Below are 16,293 nucleotides of genomic sequence, written 5' to 3' on the forward strand. Positions count from 1 at the left end.
AATATTCAACCAACGATGACGCTAAGGAAGAAAATATTAGCAAAAATGTCTCTAGTAAAATAAGTAGAATAAAGTAAGTTAGGAATACATTTAAAAATAAAAATAAAATGTGTGGACCTGTTAAGCAATCAGTTCAAACTTGAACGACTGTCGTGGATGTTGATACTTTAGAAAATAGAGCATATATCGAATTTAAAAAAGGTGATTTAGAAATTAGTGGCCTCCTGGATTCAGGACCCTCTTTTAGTTTAATCGGAAGGGATTGTCATAAGTTGGTTGAACAATTAGGAGCAAAAATCTAACCTTTTTTTACTGCAATAGCTACAGCAGAAAGGATCATTTTTCCGTAGTTGAACAAATTAGAATTGTGGTGATATTTGAAAATAAGGCGAAAGAAATTATATTCTATTTATTTCCAAATTTATTTCGAACTGCTAATTTGGGGTATATAGAAATGTAAACTAGCCCAAACCTTTTTGGTACAGAGGAAATCAGTGAGGAAGTATTACAAGAATATACTGCATTAATAAGTGAGAATTCTGAACATGAACTTTGCGATGAGATGTTCAAAAAGTTGAAGAATTTAGATAGATTTTACCCGGTATCTCCAGCAGTCCAGATTCTCACTTATGCATAAGTAGATGAAATGCTTCTATTAGGAGTCAGAATACCCCGAAAAATCGTTTATGTTTCGATGCGAGGAAATTAAACGAGCGCACAGTTAAAGACGCATACCCCATCCAAAACATCGAGGGCATACTTAGCAGACTTGAGGACACTAATTTATAAGCAATGTGGACCTTTGTTTGCATATGGCAGATTGAGTTGGACCCAAAATCCAGGCCTTATACCGCAACACAGTATCTGAACGTCCTTTGTTCCAGTATGTGGTTATGCCGTTCGGTCTGTGTAATGCGACACAAAGGTTATGGAAAGTGGCCAAATGCTCATTTGGATAGGGATAAATAAGTCAGAACGTTGTTATAAGGAAGTATACTACTTAGGATTCATAGTAGGAAGAGGTGTCATGAAGCCGCCAACACACCATAATCTTATAAAAAAGACAGGAAATTCGACATTGATGATGAGGCTTTGGAAAATTTTAATAAGGTGAAGTACGCGTTGACTCATGTTCCCTTCTTGGTACACCCTGACTTGTAAAAGCGATTCTACATCCAATGCGATACCCCGAATATAGGCATTGGAGCTATTTTGTTCTATTCTTCTCCCAAAAGTTCAACTGTGCGCAGGTGAACTACAGTGTCACCTAGAAGGAATGTTTAGCAGCGATTCTGGCCGTCCAATGATTCAGGCCTTATGTGGAACTTATGCCTTTCACAATATTCACCGATCACGCAAGTCTAAAATGGTTTATGGCTCTACGGGATCTAAATGGTAGGTGAGCACGGTGGGCGCTAAATTTGCAGATGTTCGATTTCGAGGTAGAATACAAGAAAGATAATAGTAGATGAATTGTTAATGCTAGAAGATATCATTGGGTTCGTAACTGTGGAATTTGAGTCCGAAGAATATATGGACTTAATAAAAACCATAGAGGACAATAAAGAGCAATTTCAGACATTAATGTGGAACATGGTATGGTATTTAATGGAGCTAGAAGTATTTGAGTGGAAACTGTGGGTTCCGGAAAGCTTATTCAAATGGTCCACGAACCTCAAATTTAAATATTATTGGCCCAATATGGCTGTCCACGTAAGAAACTTTATAAAAAACTGCAAAGTATGCAACATACATATGAAATATGGATTTCTTGGGAAAGTACCCACGTTCAGGAAGGGGGATGCTTATATCCCGGTTATAGTGGATCACCTAACGAAATTTTCTGGAGGTGATTCACACCGACAACGGGAAGCAATTCGTTTCCAAATAATTTCAGAAAATGATAAGAGACTTCCAGATAGATCATATGAGGAGCAGGGGTAACGCCGTTTTTTGACTTATTTGGCCACAATATGTTTACTTGCGCGAAAGATTAAAGCGATACGGAATTGTTATTACAATATGAGAATGATAGGATCAGTATAATAAGAGATAGAATCAAAAAAAAATTGCTTACGAGAGAAGATCGATCCGACACAATAGAAGTGCAAAAGTCGTACGTTTTAGTCCCAGACAGGAAAATTACAAACGTAATTTTGTTCTTAGTAAATTTCAGGATAACCACAATGCCAATTTTTGCAGTAAATTTACAATGTGTCGAGTCTATGAAGTACTTGGTAACAATATGTACAGATTATAAACATCAAAATTCGACGCTTCGGGCGCTTATCATGCCAAGGACATAAAAAAATAGTTTCATTGTGAGGTGCGATTAGCAAATAGCCGAGACTTTTATTCTATATTGCAATAATTTTTATTAAGAACAATAATAGAATAAGTTGATTGTCGGTGTCCATTTATTTATTTAAATTATTTTGCTCTTCGTCATGTCCACTGTTATTTGTCCAATATGTGGTACTATGCTTGTAAAATATAGTATTGTAGTATATTACCAACAACAACATCGTCACATTTAGTTACAGAATTAGAATGTGAGCCTTTGTACAAGTTTCTGTCCAAGTCTTTTGTTATTGTCCTATCTCTGTACATACAAGTAACACACACCGAGGCTTTACATGTGTTGAAAAAAACCAAACAAAAAGTGCAGTGGGTGTAGCTTAATCATAGTCCAGGAATATCTAAGTTAAGTTGAAGCTTATGCACCCGATGAGTTCAGTATAGCTTATTCCTTTTCCAATGCCATGTTTTGTAGAAAGAAAAGAAAATAAAAATACATTCTAGGTTTAGAATAATTTTATGATTAGAATAAATATTCATTCATTTCAACTTTGAAGTAGTACTAGAAATAACGTAGTTTCTACAACATTTTAACAAAAAGAATGATCAGCAGCATCTGCATTACGTAAAAAATGTGGGTCAGTTTTCATACAGAAGGGTTTTGTAATCTTATGGATAAACTTTAGATCTATTTGTGGAAAACGATTCAGATTTAGATATATCTTCAACCGATTTCATGTTTATAATGTTTATTGTGCACGAATGGTTTAAAATCAAGCCGAAGGGAATCAAAACTGGGACATATGGCCGAAGAAGTTTTCGTTTTCGGTTAGCTGGAAAGTGTATCTATTTACCTCCTTATCTTTCATGACAAAAGTACAGATTGAGTAAACGAACACTTAGAAATGGCTTACACTGGTGTTCTATTTGGGGGAATTGGATCACAATTTCAACTTGTAGTGTGCTTACAAGTTAGCATGGATAGACGGACATACATAAATGCATTGAGTCAGTTCGGCGATACACTATATACTTTATTCTGAACCAAGATATGGAGGAGTCACATGTGTGCCGATCAAACTATAATACCCCCAGCACTAAGTGTTTAAAAATAATAAACAAAACGAAATTGTTATTAATTTCGTGAAATAAATCTATAATTCAGTTCTTCAATATAAAATAAACGGTCAGCGCTATCCATTTCTTATATAAAAAAATTGTTGTTATTGCCATATTATCAACATAAAATATGGCAAAATTAAATCAGTAAATGAAGAAGTGATAATAGTACTTTGCTTATCGGACAGTTCATACTTAAATGAAACATGTATTAATGAATAACGGTTTATGTGTCAACCAGATAATTTTTTATCCATCGGAAAGATGTAATAACCGACCAAAGTTTAAAACCAAACATATGATTGCAAGACGTTACTTTTAATGTTACCATGGTTGTTACCATGACAAATGAGAATATAGACAACGAAAAGTTAGTTTAGTCTTTAGTGTATACTGTTTTTTTATATTATTTATTCACTATAAACTCTTGCCTTAAATATACAAATTGCTCCAAAACAATACTGCCAACAATATGCCTCTTGAACACTTACCATCAAGGACATCCACGGTCAGAACTAATTCGGCTCAAGGTGGCCAGGTCGGTGATTCCAAAAATGATCCAGGAGAGGGTACTGTAGGGAACAAACAGAATGATCCAGAGTTGGGAAATGGTAGCGAAGGTTCATCAAGGTTGTATGGCTTAGGGGGAAGTCAAAATCCAATAATGAAGCTCCAGTGAAACCCCGTTCTTTGTACACTATAATCCTTAATATTCAACCAACGATGACGCTAAGTCCCACATTGTTATTTAATATGGTACTGGGTTACTTCCGTTATCCAGTCCGGCCTTATTTGGACCGTGAATACTGATAAAACGTCCTTTACTATAAACTCTCGTCTTAAATATACAAATTGCTCCACTTTCCAAACAATACTCAAACAATATGCCTCTTGAACACTTACCATCAAGACATCCACGGTCGGAACTAATTCGGCTCAAGGTGGTCAGGTCGGTGATTCCAACTATGATCCAGGCGAGGGCACAAGTACGCTGGCTAGTTCCGTATTTTACTTTTCGCGGCCCCACCTCATATTCCTCAGTTCGCTGGTAGGAAAAAAATAGCCCAAAAATATGCCGCTATAGTAAGCTCTTTATTTGCTGAATCAAATAACGCGTTTCAGTACCTATTAGAGGATAGATTAGAAACAAGGATACACAAAACTACGCAGGCAGATTTTTAGAGCGTTATGAAAGAGATTAATAAAGTGACTGTAGAGAACAAACAGAATGAAAATGGTAGCGAAGGTTCATCAAGGTTGTATGGCTTAGGGGGAAGTCAAAATCCAACCATGAATGCTCCAGTGAAACCCCATGGAACTACAGAAAACATGGCACACAGGCGTCTGGATTCGAACGAAGGGAGTCAAATGAAGATACGTCGAGAAGACCATTATTCATCTAATACCACGAACAGGGTTGGGCATATTGCACGAAATTTTTAGTGCACTAAGAATTAAATAATTAGTGGTAGTGCTATTAGAATTTCATTACCACTAAAGAGTTAATGACATTGAAAAATTAAATAGCAATCCACTAACCATTTAATGATATTTTAACAAAATTTTGGCCAAGCCAAAATAAACATTATGTATATAAGTATTATGTCATCTATCATGGAGTTTACTGATTATTTGCTCAAAATAAAAAAAAATCATTGATGAATATTTCCAGGCATTAAAAAACTTCGAGCCACACTACGTACTCCATTACCCGAAGTAGACATGATAAGGATTGTGATGAGAAATTTGCATGCTGATTTATCCCATATCATATACTCTATGAAAATATATACAATCGACCAGTTGCGGTATATTAAGTATACATCGAGGAACAGTCACAAACCCAAAGTGATAACGAGGTTGGATTTGTCGAAGAAATAAAACTTAGCAAAGCCTGTTGGAACTGTCAAGCATATGAACATATCTGTATCAAGTGTCCGATTTCACAGTGCATTCTGTGCCCCAAGTGTGTGGAAAACGGCATGAAGGGCACGTCGAAGCCGGGAGAGATGCGTCCGATTCCAACTCCCGAACAATAAATATGGTCCAGAGTGTGTAGGTAGCTTGGAATAATTCAGGTAATCAGAAAAAGAAAGAAATAATTAAAAGAGGGATGATAGTTAAAGAAAAGAAATGGAAAAGTTATTTGAGTTTTGGTGAAAGGAGAGTTATACTTTTCTAACCTTTTACCAAAAATCAAATATGGAATATTTAATAGTGAGGAGGTTAGCCATGGAAATGTACATAAAGAAAATCTTAAGTTAAACCCCCATGAAAACACTGCGAATGTACAACAGGACGAAGTAGATGTTAGCACAAGATATATAGTTGAGGATCTAAATAACATTGTTAGTAGTAAGAAATATTAGCAAAAATGTCTCTAGTAAAATAAGTAGAATAAAGTAAGTTAGGAATACATTTAAAAATAAAAATGAAAAGTGTAGACCTGTTAAGCAATCAGTTCAAACTTGAACATCTGTCGTGGATGTTGATACTTTAGAAAATAGAGCATATATATAATTTAAAAAAGGTGATTTAGAAATTAGTGGCCTCCTGGATTCAGGACCCTCTTTTAGTTTACTCGGAAGGGATTTTATTGCAATATCTACAGCAGAAGGGACTCATTTTTCCGTAGTTGGAAAAATTAAAAGTGTGGTGATATTTGAAAATAAGGAGAAAGAAATTATATTCTATTTGTTTCCAAATTTATTTCGAACTCCTAATTTGGGGTATATATATTTCTTAACAAATGTAAACTAGCCCCACTCCTTTTGGTATAGAGGAAATTAGTGAGGGAGTATTACAAGACTATACTTCATTAATAAGTGAGAATTCTGAGCATGAACTTTGCGATGAGATCTTTAAAAGTTGGTGAATTTGAAAAAGATATTTAATACTTGCGAAGAATATGGTCTTGTGAAGACGAATTAGGAGATACATACCGTTAAAGGAAGGTTCCCATTCAGATAAAGATAGATTTTACCCGGTATCTCCAGCGGTCCAGATTCTCACTTATGCATAAGTAGATAAAATGCTTCGAAACCGAAAACACCGAAAAATCGTTTATGTTTCGATGCGAGGAAGTTAAACAAGCGCACAGTTAAAGACGCATACCCCATCCAAAACTTCGAGGGCATACTTAGCAGACTTGAGGACACAAATTATAAGCAATGTGGACCTTTGTTTGCATTTGGTAGATTGAGTTGGACCCAAAATCCAGGCCTTATACCACAATCGCAGTATCTGGACGTCCTTTGTTCCAGTATGTGGTTATGCCGTTCGGTCTGTGTAATGCGACACAAAGGTTATGCAGACTTGTGACTTTTATGGAAAGTGGCCAAATGCTTATTTGGATAGGGATAAATAAGTCAGAACGTTGTCATAAAGAAGTATACTACTTACGATTCATGGTAGGATGAGGTGTCATGAAGCCGGACCAGTCTAAGGTAGATTTAATTAGAAAAATCCCTGTTCCTAAAAATGTTAGAGAAGTACGAAGCTTTATAGGAGTCGCCGGCTGATACTGTATTTTCGTCAGGAACTTTTCAGAACTAACAGCACCACTCCATAATCTTATAAAGAAAAACAGGAAATTCGTCATTGATGATGAGGCTTCGGAAAGTTTTAATAAGGTGAAGTACGCGTTGTCTCATGTACCCTTCTTGATACACCCTGACTTGTAAAAGCGATTCTACATCAAATGCGATGCCCCGAATATAGGCATTTTTCTATTCTTCTCCCAAAAGTTCAACTGTGCGCAGGTGAACTACAGTGTCACCTAGAAGGAATGTTTAGCAGTGATTCTGGCCTTCCAATGATTCAGGCCTTATGTGGAACTTATGCCTTTCACAATATTCACCGATCACGCAAGTCTAAAATGGCTTATGGCTCTACGGGATCTAAATGGCAGGTTAGCACGGTGGGGGCTAAATTTGCAGATGTTCGATTTCGAGATAGAACACAAGAAAGAGAAAGGTAGATTAATTGTTAATGCCAGAAGATGTCATTGGATTCGAAACTGTGGAATTTGAGTCTGAAGAATATATGGACTTAATAAAACAACAGAGGACAATAAAGAGCAATTTCCACACATAAATGTGGAACATGGTATGGTATTTAAAAGAACAGCACCCGGAGTCGAAATGGAACTAGAAGTATTTTAGTGGAAACTGTGGGTTCCGAAAAGCCTATTCAAATGGTCCACGAACCTCAAATTTAAATATTATTGGCCCAATATGGCTGTCCACGTAAGCAACTTTATAAAAAACTGCAAAGTATGCAACATACATATGATGGCTCAAATTGGAAATGAAGTACAGACAGACCGCCCGTGCCAAAAACTTTATATAGATTTCTTGGGAAAGTACCTACGTTCAGGAAAGGGGAATGCTTATATTCCGGTTATAGTGGATCACCTAACCAAATTTTCTGGAGGTGATTCACACCGACAACGGGAAGCAATTCGTTTCTAAATAATTTCAGAAAACGATGAAAGACTTCCAGATAGACCCTATGAGGATCGCTGACTGTGCACTGCAATCCAACGCAAAAATAGACCTAGCGCTACGAACGTCAGTCCACGCAGGGGTAACACCGTTTTTTTTACTTATTTGGCCACAATATGTTTACTTGCGGGAAAGACTATAAGCGATACGGAATTGTTATTACAATATCAGAATGATAGGATCAGTATAATAAGATACAGAATCAAAAAATTAGCATCAAGCTTACGAGAGAATTGCGATCCGATACAATAGAAGGGCAAGAGTACGTTTTAGTCCCAGACAGGAAAATTACAAATGTAATTTTGTTCTTAGCAAATTTCAGGATAACTACCATGCCAATTTTCGCAGTAAATTTACTATGTGTCGAGTCTATGAAGTACTTGGTAACAATATGTACAGATTATAAACATCAAAATTCGACGCTTCGGGCGCTTATCATGCCAAGGACATAAAAAAATAGTTTCATAGTGAGGTGCGATTAGCAAATAGCCGAGACTTTTATTCTATAGTGCTTTTTATGGGGAAACGCCGAATGGGCAACACTAAAATGATCCCCATAAACGTCGCCCGCTCCTCTATTTCTAACGGCGGCCACTGGCAATGACACGGACATAGAACACTCATATTGTGTCCTCTTTTGTTTTGTTTTCGTTTTTTTTTTTTTTGTTTTTTCGTTTGATCGGCCATTAACAGTGCAACCGCCAAAGTAGTTAAACCTGAAGCCTTAAAAAATAGAGAAATAATTTGTGAAATTGAAATATTGAATAAAAGGAAGAAAAAATAAGTGAAAGTTGTGCCTTACTTTGTGACCAAGTTCCAGCAGACATATAGTGCCCAGCAGATTCCCCGTAGGCAGAGAACGCGTAAAGTGATTGGCGACAGAGTAAGTAGTCCTGCGTTATAGAGAGGGAACCAGGTTGGCCAGGGATAAGTGGTTCGTGGTGGTCAACCCTAGAAAGGTTGTCCTTTGTGAACCGGTGAGAAAAATAATTTGATTTAGTGAAAAAAAACCTTGACAACATATTACACATCTTGCCCATGTTGTTATGATTTAATATACAACAACAACTTGCCCGACGGTTTTTAATATAATTTTGCGAAAAATTGAATGTTAAGCCAGTTGGTGATTTTGGGGTACAGTTACAAGAATTTGGCGTTTCGACCTCTTGTTGTTCATTTGCTGTGTCGGTGTTGTTGGACTGGACCGGCAGTTTTTCTTTCCCTTCAATTTCGCTGTTCCCGTTGGCACTTTAGTTGACTACACATTGTTGTTGTTATATGCTGATTTGTTTGTGGGTTGCTTACTCTTGCGCTGGCAGTGCTGCTTGTATGCAGTTGGGTTGCTGCTGCGTTTTCTCAGAGGCTATGAGTTTGCTTGCTCTTTTGTGAAATAATTATAATTATGTGGTTCTCTTACTCGCTCTTACTGATGATGGTGCATGTTTTGCTGAGATAGATTGTTGTTTGTGTGACTGGTTGCTCGGCTGGTGTTAATATCTCATGAGAAAATAGAAGCGAGTAAATATAGCAAATAAATCCATATTTGTTATTGCTGTTGGTTTGCCTGTACTGTTGGTGGTTTGCAAATCTGACCAGTTCTCTTTCTCAACATAGAAAACTGACTCATGTTAAAACGTAATGACGTTTTAGGGATCATTTGGATCTTTGGTAATTGATATGTCAACGCTACATTTAGTTAAGCTAAATATATTTTTTGGAACTTGCTCACGTCAAAGAGTATTTACAAAATCGTTCTTTGTTATTCAACTTTCTTATTAAAAGTTTCGTGAAACTATTTTGGCAACATTATCAAAATAGTTCTTGCTCTTTGGTAATTAGAAATTGGAATTGGCTCCGTCGTTGTGGACTTTGCCGATCCGAAATAATATATTGGAAAATTTACCCTTTTTGTCAATTTGTCGACTGATAAATCGAATACAATTTGTGGAAATTCGTACTCATATTGTGAAGTTATTAACTTTCTCTTGAGAAATGGCGAATCTAGAAGAATTCTTAACTCAGTGTGAGGGAATTAATTCCTTTGAGAAGTATCTTAAGGATACAGATGCGTCGGGGTACAATGAATCGGCAATTGTAGCCGAGCGGGCAGAGATCCAAAGTTTATGGGCCGACTGGAAGGAATCCTACAAACATTGTACTGCTGATCCGGAATGCAGTAAAAAGAATAAGGAAGTCCTTAAAACAAAAAAGAAACTTGCTCATGAGAGCTATATTCGATGTGTAAATATCCTGGGGGATTGGAAGGAGAAAATTAAGGTGGTACCGAGCTCGTTTACTCAAAAGTCTTCTTCTTCAATTGCTGTACCACCTTGCGATACGGAAATTTTTCAAGGAGACTACATATCATGGCCCAGTTTTCGTGATTTATTCACAGCCATATATAGTAATCACCCCTACTCTGTAAGACGTCGTCGACAGCTAACGTCGACGCCTTGTGTCGCCGTGTTAATTTTGGCACCCCTGAAGTCGTGTCGACAGCAGACGACGAGTACTTGGTACTCGCTAAGGCGTTTATACAACCATGTTGAGTCGACTCGACTTACTTTTTGTCGTTACGGTTTTTCTGCACGCCTTGTGACGCCTTGATATAAACAACTGTGTTTTTATTGATTTGTAAGTTGGTGAAAAAATATAAAATGGAGAAAAAATTAAAAATTACAAATGGAACGCAATTTGATTGCTTAATAAAAGAACTTGGGAAAAACCCAAGCCTTGCGGAAGGGTTCAGCAGAGGCTCTCTTCCATCCAATTTTAAAAAAAATCGGGAGGATATTACAACAAAACTGAATGCTTTTGGTCCTCCGGCAAGAGACAGTGATGGTTGGCAGAAGGTAAGGAATAACAGTATATGTACACAAATAATTAAACTTTCTTTGTTTTGTTTTAGGTTTGGAGAGATCTAAAATTCAAATGTAAAAAGAAAGTAGCCTTCAACAAGGCAGAATGCAATGCAACAGGTGGAGGCAGATACATGCAGCTGCAACTTTCCCCGTTGGAAGAGGCAGTTGCGAGTATAATGAAATTTGAAAGCCAATTAACTCCTGATGGCTACGTGTGTGGCGCCAAAAAGACCAGGGATTTTCTGTGGTACAGGGTGAGGAGGAGATTCGCTCAACACCAGCGTCTACACTTCGGTCTTCAAATGTTGAAGCCGAAGAATACTTTCCCACAGATGAGACATTCACTCACCATCAGCCTGGCAACACAAGTGCATGTGAGGAAGGTTGGTTGGTCGAGCGCGTTGAAGATGAAGAAAACATCTGCCCGCCGGAGTCATCTTGTGCTGTAACTCAAAAAAAGAATCAAAGAAAGCAGAAAGATAATAGGAAAAGCAGAGAAAGTTTATTTGAACTGCATAACAATATGCAAGAAAAGGTGTTGAATGAGATTTCCCGCACCATGAACTCAATCAAAAACACATTAAAAGACGCCAAAAAATTTCAGGAAGAGGAGTTAAAATTACTAAAAAGACAAAATGAAAACGAAAAGGAAATAATTAAAATTAAGAAAGAGAAGTTGAAATTGTTAAGAAGAAAACATGAAAGAGAGGAAGAGTTGTTCCAAAACGAAGTGGAAATAAAGAAAATTGCGCTGGAAATCAAAAAGAGGAAGTTGCAAAAGCTGAATGAATCTGACCAATGAAGCCAAAAATTGTGATAGCTGCGCTTTACATAAATATTAATAAGTAGTACCTAGTAATTTTTTCATTCTATAAGAATGAATTTATGTATTTCATTTAAATTTTTTTATTTTTTAGAGTCTGAATTTAATTCTAAGTTTGAAATAAGAATGAACTTTTTTTTAAGTTTTAATACATAAACAATGAATTTTTTTTATTAAAATCAACAAACTTAAACAAAAGTGGATTTTGTTTGGTCTCGTATTTGTGAAGCTTCAATACTTTGTATATTTTCGTCTTCATTCTCAACATTTTCATTGCTGAGTTGTACAGGTACATCTTCGCTTAGATCATTTACACCATATGCAATACAAATGTTGTGTAATGCTGAGCAAACATTTGCAATTTTAGTTGCCTTTTCACGCTTATAATGAAGTTGACGAGCGCCGAGTAAACAGCGAAAGCGATTTTTTAAAACACCAATGGTTCTTTCAATAATATTTCTTGCTTTGGCATGTTTATTGTTAAAAACAGCCTCAGCACTCCCTTCTTGAGAAGAACGATATGGCGTCATCAGGTATGGCTCTAGCGGATAGCCTGCATCACCTGCATAAAAATCATATATTAGTACGTATATGTAGAGTATGAAAACAAAACGAAAAATTTCTTATTTGAAAGGACAACCAAGGTTTGTGAATCGTTTTTTTTTTTTTTTTGATATTCTGTTCTCATGGTGATGCATTTTACCTAAAATCCAACTATTACGGTCACCACCATCATAACGTTCGCGCAAAATTTGTTTGGCGTGGCTCATATTCCAAATCAAGGAGTCATGTGCTGAGCCAGCATGTTGAGCATCCAAATACCTTATCCGCATTTTGTGATCGCAAATCTAAGTAAAACTTAAATTAGAATCTTAATTGCACAAAATAATTTCATTACTTACAATCATAGCATTTAAACTAAAAAATCCTTTACGGTTATAATAAATGCTTTGCTTCTCCTTCTTCGGTGTAATTATCTTTATGTGGGTCCCATCTATGCATCCAATGACGCCTGGAAAACCCTGTTTTTTCAAAAAAAGCTAGTTTTGCTTCGGCTTTCTCATCCTCGGTGCCAAAAAGCGTAAAGTTGTAGCCAACTTTATTGTGGTGGACACAGAAGTTTACCGAATACTTTTCTTCATTTTCGGCTCAATAGTATCAAGCAAGTATTTAAATGCTGCTTTATTGATGCGAAAATGGTTTTGAAACCTGTAGATAAATGATATATTTTATGAATGGCATGTATCATGACCCAAAATAAACTATAAAACTTACTTGATATGTGGTAGGTTAAATATATCTGACCTTTGCCTTATAATTTTTCTTTGTATACGAAGGCTTTTTTCTGTTCTTCATCACTAGAAATAATAAATAAAATAAATCATTTTACCAAACAAATTGAAGAAAATTTTCTTTATTCGTTAGGGATTACACTTTTTGGTGGTAAATTATCGATACGCAGGCGTCACTGGCTGCGACGTCTTACAAAGTACCAATTTTGCATTCATGTGACAACGCCGACGTCAACGAGTGACAACGACTTTGAGACGACGACGCCTTTGGCGACGACTTACAGAGTAGGGGTGATTAACAAAAAACTTAGCTCTGTTGAGAAATTATACCATCTTTTTCAAAAGACGAGCGGTGAAGCAAGGGAGATAAATCGTCACATTCCCCTAACTGCCGAAGGTTTTACGATTGCATGGGACAATCTGAAAAACCAATATGAAAATAAGAGAATATTGGTAAATACACAGTTGAGAAATTTATTTAATTTGGCTCATTGTGGGCAAGAATCGGCTAGCAGCCTAAAGAGGTTACAACGGGATGTCACAAATTGCATTTCTGTGCTTGAGTTATACAAAATCGATGTGAAGTCATGGGACCCAATTTTTGTATATCAATGCTCCTCTAAACTACCGAAGCTTACTCTTTCTCTTTGGGAACAGTCCATAGTGAATAAAACTGAAATGCCTCATTGGGAGGACTTGAATAAATTTTTGACGGACAGATTTCAAGCTTTGGAAAGTGTTTCCGACATAACTTGCTCAAATGGGAACCAGTCCAATCAAAACGCTCGCCCCAAATTTAACCAGTATGATAAATCAAAACAATTTAGAGTTCATCATACTAAAACAAATGGTAATAAATGCAATCTGTGCAAAGGAACTCATTCTTTGCAATCTTGTCCTAAATTTCTGAGCATGGATTTTAGGAATAGACTGAATGCTGTAAAAAGAGAAAACCGGTGCATAAATTGTTTAGCTCAAGGTCACAGAGCAGCAGACTGTAGATCAGTGTGTTGTTCAAAATGCAAGTCAATGCATAATATTCTTCTTCAAAAGGAGAGAATGCCTCCGAATAATGGGAATAATGTCAATGAACCCACTAACTATTCTAATTCGACTACAAACTTACCCTCGGATAAACAAACGACTTCTTCAAATGCACGTATATTTCATACAAAGGTCTCTAATAGGACAATGCTTGCTACAGCTTGGGTAAACATTATGAAAAATGGAGTTTCATATAGAATTCGATCGTTGGTGGACCCTTGCTCAGACGATACATTTATTTCTTCTCGTATTCAGAAGATGTTAAAATGTTCTGTGTCTGCCGATATTTCTGGACTCGGTGGAGAGCATTTAACAAAATGTTCAAAAATTGCATCTGTCACAATTGGATCAATTAAGAACCGATCATTCTCATTGGACTTAGAGGCGTTTGTGGTGCCAGAAATAACTGGGGATATTCCCACACAGCCATTAGATTAAGTTAGGACTTAGATTATGCGGATCCCAAATTTTATGAACGTGGTCCAATTGACATCTTACTCGGTGGAAATGTATATCCAAATATGTTGCTCAGTGGAGTTGGGAAAAATATACTCGGATCTCTGGTAGCCCAAGAAACTGTTTTTGGATGGATATTGACCGGACCAGCTACGAATTTGGTCAAACAACATTCAGTTCATGTCTCACACTGCACTAGAGTTTCGGTACAAAATCAATTGGCTAAATTTTGGGAAATTGAGGAAGTACCTAAGGCCCCTATTGTATCATCGGACGACCAGAGGTGCGAGGAAATATTTCGATCTACTACGTTGCGATGTCCCGATGGAAGATATGTAGTAGACTTGCCCTTCCGTTCTGATTTATCTTACTCTCTGTCGTCCAAATCTAGTCGGTATATAGCCCTTACTAAATTTTTGCGTAACGAAACCTCATTATTGCGAAATCCGAGTCGCAAGTCTGATTACGAGGAGGTCCTTTTAGAATATTTAGCTCTGGGACATATGGAGAAGGTTGAAGGACTTGTAAACTACCAGGATTGTTTTTATTTACCCCACCATGGGGTGTTTAAGCCTGAAAGCACAACGACAAAGTTGAGGGTGGTTTTTAATGCCTCGTGTCCCTCAGTTCATTGGAAAAGTTTAAACGATGCATTATACGTTGGTCCGACATTGCAAAAGGATATTATATCCTTGGTGTTAAATTGGCGCATACACAAATATGTATTTAATGCGGATATTTCAAAGATGTATCGCCAAATCTGGATAAATCCAAAACACAAAAAGTATCAGCGATTATTGTTTAGAACTTCCCCAGAGGAAGAATTAGTTGACTATCAGTTGAAGACAGTCACTTTTGGTGTTAATTGCGCACCCTATCTGGCCCTTAGAACGCTTTTAAAATTAGCAGATGACGAGGAAGATAAGTTTCCTATTGGCTCGAAAATTTTGAGAAATAATATGTATGTCGATGACGCCTTAGTGGGAGTCCATAAGGTCTCAGAAGGACTAACAGCTCGTGACCAGCTTACAGATATTTTAAAATCAGCTGGATTTGAGCTAAGAAAGTGGACAGCTAACTCAAAAGAAATTTTGAATGGTCTGGCTCGTGAGCATCTCTTGCATGCATAATTTCTTGAACTCGGGGACAAGTGTTCTGCGAAGACATTGGGCATTAGATGGAATGCCTCTGCGGATAGTTTTTACTTCGTAATTGAGAAAATAGAGGAAAAAACTTCATACACAAAGAGACAAGTTTTATCGGCAATTGCAAAGATTTTCGACCCTCTCGGATGGCTTGCTCCAATTGTCGTGACGGCAAAACTTTTATTGCAGCAGCTTTGGCTGGATGATATTGGTTGGGACGATTCACTGAAATCCCTTACCCTTTTAAATTGGAAATCTTTTGTCTCCAATTCTAGAGGAATAGAGGAACTAAGCATACCACGTTGGGTAAAATATTCACCGAATTGTAAGATTGAAATACATACAAAGGCTCCGCTGTTTGCGTGGTCTGATTCAACCATAGTATTAGCATGGCTCAAAAAACCGTCGTTTACTTGGACAACCTTTGTAGCGAATAGAGTTTCGATTATTCAGGAAAAAGTTGGAAATGAATGGCGTCATGTGCCAACTAATGAAAACCCTGCAGATCTAGCAACCAGGGGGCGGACTCCCTTGGAGCTTAAGGAGTCTGATTTGTGGTGGCATGGACCCCATTGGCTTAAACTAGATAATAACAAATGGCCCTCCGCTGTGGTGATTCAGGAGACCAGTCTTGAATCGAAAGCAATCAAAGTTAACCTTGCTCGATCTGCCGTGGAAGAGGATGTTTTAGAAAGATTTTCTCGACTATCAACAGCTGTTCACGCTATTGCTTACGCTTTTCGGTTTGTC

At 37.1% G+C, this 16,293-nt stretch overlaps 1 long non-coding RNA gene across 12 annotated transcripts in view; it reads right to left on the reverse strand.

Moving 5' to 3' along the window:
• Nucleotides 1-12,029: 12,029 nt before the first annotated feature.
• The window catches only part of LOC105261690 (uncharacterized), a 36,831-nt gene continuing 32,567 nt past the window's right edge, over nt 12,030-16,293 (reverse strand). For all 12 annotated transcript variants that reach the window (XR_009342245.1, XR_009342238.1, XR_009342242.1 and 9 more), the window contains 4 exons: nt 12,882-12,964; nt 12,509-12,815; nt 12,310-12,454; nt 12,030-12,168 (listed from right to left, as the gene is read on the reverse strand). This is a non-coding gene — a long non-coding RNA (uncharacterized LOC105261690). The remainder of the gene's footprint in view (nt 12,169-12,309; nt 12,455-12,508; nt 12,816-12,881; nt 12,965-16,293) is intronic.

Source organism: Musca domestica, unplaced genomic scaffold (genome assembly GCF_030504385.1).
Source record: "Musca domestica strain aabys unplaced genomic scaffold, Musca_domestica.polishedcontigs.V.1.1 21, whole genome shotgun sequence".
Taxonomy (NCBI): Eukaryota; Metazoa; Arthropoda; class Insecta; order Diptera; family Muscidae; genus Musca; species Musca domestica.